The sequence below is a fragment of the Chrysochloris asiatica genome, unplaced genomic scaffold (assembly GCF_000296735.1).
Source record: "Chrysochloris asiatica unplaced genomic scaffold, ChrAsi1.0 scaffold00030, whole genome shotgun sequence".
Taxonomy (NCBI): Eukaryota; Metazoa; Chordata; class Mammalia; order Afrosoricida; family Chrysochloridae; genus Chrysochloris; species Chrysochloris asiatica.
Window position 1 is genome coordinate 15,417,585 of NW_006408548.1, and position 6,080 is coordinate 15,423,664.

Consider the following 6,080-nt stretch of genomic DNA (forward strand, 5'->3'; position numbering starts at 1 on the left):
GAAGGGGGGGCGGTAATCTTTTGGGACAACTGCAAATCATTTAGATTGGGATTAAGACCTAATTGTTCGATTGGGATTAAGATTAGAGCGGAGGAAGGGTGGATAAAGGCAAATATGAAATTTCTGACAGGCAAGGGCTGGAAGACAAACCCTAGCCACATAGAAGAGGTGGAGGGGACCTGCAGCCAGTAAGAAAGGGCCTAGTGATTTGTCTTTTTTATTATTATTTTTTTTTTTTTTGGTATTGTAGTTTTCAAATATAATTCTTAAGATAAATGTAGACATAGATTATTTGATCTCACAACACAAAATTCTGAGTTTGCACTTTCAAGGTGAAATTTAAATGTGAGTTAGGTACTTAAAAGTTGTTTGGTTTAATATCTTTGATATTCTTTCTACAGTAAAATGGTATAAAAGGTGGTTAAGGATTTGTTTGGCTGGTATGATAGTAATTTTTTAAATTGTACATTGCTCAAGACTTTGTTTTTGTTTGTTTGTTTTATATTAATATTCCACATCTTCTGAGAACATAATATTGTTTTTTAAAATTTTGGTGTACCAATATTTTTTCTGAATTGAAACATTTTTTGGTTAAAATTTGGGCCACCCCGTATGTATGCATTTCATCTTGTTAAGAGGAGGAAAAGGATATTGTGCTGTAGCTGTGAGTATTGATAGAGTTTCAGTTCATTTGAAAAGGTTATTTTAAAGTATGTTTAATTGACATTCCTGTCTGAGAAGCTTTTAAGTGAAGTACTGTATTTATGCATAAAGATGATAGAGCCAGTAATTTTTTTTTTTTTTTTTTAGTTAGAGGAAATGGACAGAGTGTAGTAAATTCTGTTATCCCTGAATATTTTCATGCTAATTCTCTCAAAATTTTTGAAGCCAAAGGGTTGAATGGCATTCATTGGCTAAAGGGAGTCATGCCACCATAAAAAGGCTCCCCAACCTGGGAAGGACCACAGTCCTACCCAGCATGGAAACTAGAGATCAATTCCTGAGAAACTAGGAACTGGCGCTTTCTGCTTTGCTAACTCTCAGGTTAAAAGGACTCTTGGTCCAAACCCCTCCCTTTGAGTTCATCCTTCATCACTTCCAACTGGGAGACTTGGTGCAGATCAAGATCTGGGAAGAAGACAGATTCCAGCTGGACTGGGAGAGCCCTTACCAGGTGTGGTTGACCATTGAGATGGCTGTCTAGACTGCAGAGAAGGGGTGGACTCATTATATTCAAGTAAAAGGACTGGTGAAGAGGGACTCTCCCAAGGGAAAAATAATTACCAGTGGAAAGCACATCCCTCACCTAAGAAGCCTCTCACAGTCACCCTGAAAAGCTTCTGAGAGGCTGCTTTGCCATACCTTTGACAGATGAGGTGGGTTTGACAGATGGAGGAGATACAAAGGGCTTTTGCCTACAACCAGGCAGTCAGGTTGATAGTAAATGTAACCATGGCATCATTCACTGAAATAATCAGATTAGACTTCCCTCAATTGATGTCCCCACTGTCAGTGATAGGGAGCCAAGGATAGCAATCCACATTTATGGAATAGGTGCCCACATCTCTGGGTGGGACCCTATGGGCTTAAAATGACCCTAAAAGAGTTGAAATGATTGAGGTAAAAGACCCAAGACAAACATTTGAGACAGAAGATATAGAAGTGTAAATGCCTGGGTTGTTGTTGTTGTTGTTGTTATGTGCCGTCGAGTCGGCTCCGACCCATAGCGACCCTATACAGGGTTTCCGAGGGTGAATATTCAGTACAGGTTCTCAACAGAAGTGACAGCCAAGTTTGCACAGCTGATAAACCACAGGCGCAGGTTATTCCCTTTTCCCTCAGACATGTACTGCATGTTGGCGCTGTACCAAGACAATAACACTTGGGTAAGTGAAACGTGTAAGGGCTTGTTAAAGACAATTCCTTTGTTCTCCATAGGGATGATGAACCACTCTTCATGTCTTTCAAGGCAGGGAGCAGAGTTCACAGTGCCCGTAGGAGAAGTGACAATTTGCACCCACGTCCAAAATGTCACTGGTAGCATAGCAGTGTCAACTATTGGACCCTCAGAATATTGTGGAAAAGGGAATGTCTGAGATTTGCTGCCATCCGATTGGACTGGGACATGCACGTTGGTCCAGCTGCCATTTCCCTTCACTCTAGTGTTCTACAAGAAGACTGAGCATCATGAGAAATCTCGAGCCCCGAGACCTCTCCCTGGATCTTTGATCCACCTACTTATATAGACTCCACTGGAGTCCCTAGGGGTCTGTTGATGGGTTTAAAGATAGTCTGAGAACTGCAGGGTTTGAGAGTATACTTTTCTGGTGGTCTGAAAAAATGTACACTGAATTATGGCACTGTGGGTTAATCCACCAGACTACAAAGCCATTGAACTGCAATGTCAGTGGTTCAAGCTCACCAGCTGTTCCTTGGAAACCCTATACAGGGTCACTACAGGTCAGAATCTACTCGATGGCACTTAACAACAACAGTATAACCAATAAAGGTTCATAAACTACACTAGAGATGCCTTATAAAGAGTAGCCAAACTGGCCAAGAATGCTGGGATCAAACTACCCCACTGACTAGTCAGAGGGGTAGTTTTAGAAAGTGGAAAAATAATCCTTGCCTCTCTTAAAATAATAGCTGGAATTTTAAACAGCTATTAGATGTTGTATCATGCCCTGAGTCCTAGGACTAGTTCAGATTCAGAGGAAGTCAGTCATGGTCCCTACTTGGTTAAAGTATTTGGTGCTGTGAGAAGGATTCATTGCAATGGCTCCAGACCTTTGTGGGAGAAAGAATGAAGGGGAATGGGATAAAATGTTTCAGATGAAATGAGAGCTGTTTCTCCAGTTGCCTGGAGCTGGTGTCATGCTGGATAGAAAAGATAGATGATCTATGGCCAGGGCCTACTGGAATCCACCCTGCCAGAGGCCCAAATCCATATGCATATGTATGGGGTTAGTCCAAGGTAGAGGGAAAGACTGAATTTAAGTGTTTTAAAAGGCTAATGTGTTTGACTGCCTTATGGATATTGGCTTCACCTGCCTATTAATGTAAACTAGGAATACATGTATGATAGGAATATTGGGAATTATGATTACAGAAAGTTTGTAAGCCAGCTTTCAACCTATACTTGATTGGATTTGCTTAAAGGGGAGGTCAAAATTGTCAAAAAAAAAAAAAAATCTTCTGGGTTTAAGCTTTTGTAGAACTTTAAGGTGGAATCTTGAGCTCCACCCAGAACTTCATAGTTGATACATTTGCATTTGAAAGGACATGCAAACCAACCCAATACAGTTGAAAGAACAGGAGATTTCTGATTGAAAGAAAGCAGAGAAAAAAAGCAGACAGATTGGCATTTTGAATTTCTGGAGCCTCAAGGCAAGGAAAGTTGGCCCATCAAAGATCACCTGGAAGTGGATGTTCTATTGGCACCCGTTAACCTTCAGATGAAATAAAAGGGAAGACTGACTGTTTTGAAGTACATGGAAGTGTGTATGAACTCCCAAACTTGCAGCTCGAACTTATTTGACCTAGCTTGGATGGCTAGGGTTGTTGAATGCACTAGAACCTGATCAGATGAATATAAAGATGTTTGATACTCTGAGCAAGTATCAGTTGCTACAATTTGATGAACTGTACTTTTGCATATGGATGCAGTTCCTCAAAATTCCAATCAGAATGGATATTTCTTCAGATCACAGAACATGCAAGTCTCAGTGTACTGGATTGGAAGGGATGAGTAGTTTAGACATTCCTAGGTATATCATCATAGTAAATTTTTATCCTTATAGGAATATGATTAGTCATAACAGCATTATTTATAATACCAAAAATCTAGAAATTACTGAAATATCCATCAGGAACAGAAAAGTTTAATGTATTATGGTGTTTTCATAAGACAGAATTCTGTCAACAATGATAATAAAAAACTACCTACAAACTACACATAACAACACAGATAAATCTTGCAAACAGAATGATAAAAGAAAGGAAACAGACACATTCTATATGACTTCAGTTATACAAACTTCAAAAACAAGCAAAACTTATCTACAATGTTAGAATTCAGCAAAGTGCTTGTTCTTGAAGACTAAGAAGAGGCTAGTGACTGAGAACCCTGGTGTAGCACTGTGGATTAAAGCACTGGACTGCAAAGTTGGTTTGAACTCCAAGGGCAGCAGTTCAAGCTCACCAGCCACTGCTTGGAAACCCTATACAGGGTGGCTGTGGGATGGAACCAACTTGACGACATTTAACAACAACAGTCACTATAACAACAGTGACTGGGAGGGAGGAAGGAAGACTTCTGAGGTGTGGCAATGTTCTATTTCTTGAATCACAATGATTACATATGGGCCTATTTTGTAACATATAAGCAAGTAGCATACTGAATAGTACACTTTTTTCTATGCATATTTTGTTAGATTGTTAGGTGCCATCAAATCAGTTCTAACCCATAGCGACCCTATGAACAACACAACAAAACACCTACAGGTCCTATGCCACAATTGGTGCTACACTTAAGTCAATTGCTGCTGGCACTGTGCCAATCATCTTGATGAGGGTTTTCCTCTTTCTCGCTGATCCTCACTTTACTAAGCTTGATGTCCTTCTCCAGGGATTGCTCACTCTGATAACATGTCCAAAGTATGACAAATAAACTCCGATCATATTGGCTTTGAAGGAGCATCTGGCTGTTCTCATCCAATACAAATTTATTTGATATTATTATGGAAGTCCATGGTACCTTTAATATTCTTCCTCAACACTATAATTCAAATGCATCAATTATTCTACAGTCTTCCTTACTAATTGTCCAACTTTCACATGCATTACGAGGCTATTGAAAATACCATGACTTGGGTCAGGCACACTTTAGTCCTCAAACTGACATTTTCACTCTTAAACACTTTGAAGAGGTTTTGTGCAGCAGAATTGCACAAGGCAATTTGATTTCTTGAATGCTGCTTCCATGAATGTTGATGGTGGATCCAAATGAAGTCCTTGACAACTTCAATCATTCTCCTTTTATCATCATGTTATTTATTGCTCCAATGGTGAGGATTTTTGCTTTCTTTGCACTGAGGTAGGATCCACACCAGAGGCTGTGGTCTTTGATCTTTATCATTAGTATGTGAATTACTCTTTGCTTTCAGCAAGCAAGGTTGTATCATTTGCATACCACAGGTTGTTAATGAGTCTTCATCAAATTCTAATGCTAAATTCTTCTTCATATAATTTAGCTTCTCGAATTTTTCTCAGTATCCAGATTGTATAAGTATGGTGAAATAATACCACCCTGGTGCACATCTTTCCTGATTTTAAACTATTCAGTGTCATATTGTTCTGTTTGAACGATTGCCTCTTGGTCTATGTACAGGTTCCTCAAGAGTATAATTAAGTGTACCAGAATACTCATTCTCCACAATTTATCCATGTTGTTGTTGTTGTCAGGTGCCATCGAGTCGGAACCGACTCATAGTGACCCCATGCACAGCAGAACGAAACAATGTCCGATCCTGGGCCAACCTCACTACCGCTACCACACTTGACGACATCAATGATGCCGCCTGGCTGATCCATCTCGTTGAGGGTCTTCCTCTTTTTCTCTGACCCTCCACCTTACCCAGCATGACATCCTTCTCCAGCAACTATTCTCTCCAGACAATGCGTCCAAAGTAGGAGAGACGAAACTTAGCCATCTTGGTCTCCAAGGAGCACTCTGGTTGTACTTCTTCCAAAACAGACCTATTGGTTCTTTTGGCAGTCCACAGCACTTTCAGTATTCTCCTCCAACACCACAACTCAAAGGCATCAATTGTTCTACGATCTTCCTTATTCACTGTCCAGCTTTCACATCTATATGAGGTTATTGAAAATACCAGGACTTGGGTCAGGCGCACCTTAGTCCTCAAGCTGACATCTCTGCTCTTCAGTACTTTAAAAAGTTCCTGTACAGCAGATTTGCCCAATGCAATATGTCGTCTGATCTCTTGACCGCTGCTTCCATGAGTGTTGACAGTTGATCCAAGAAGAATGAAGTCCTTGACAACTTCAATCTCTTCTCC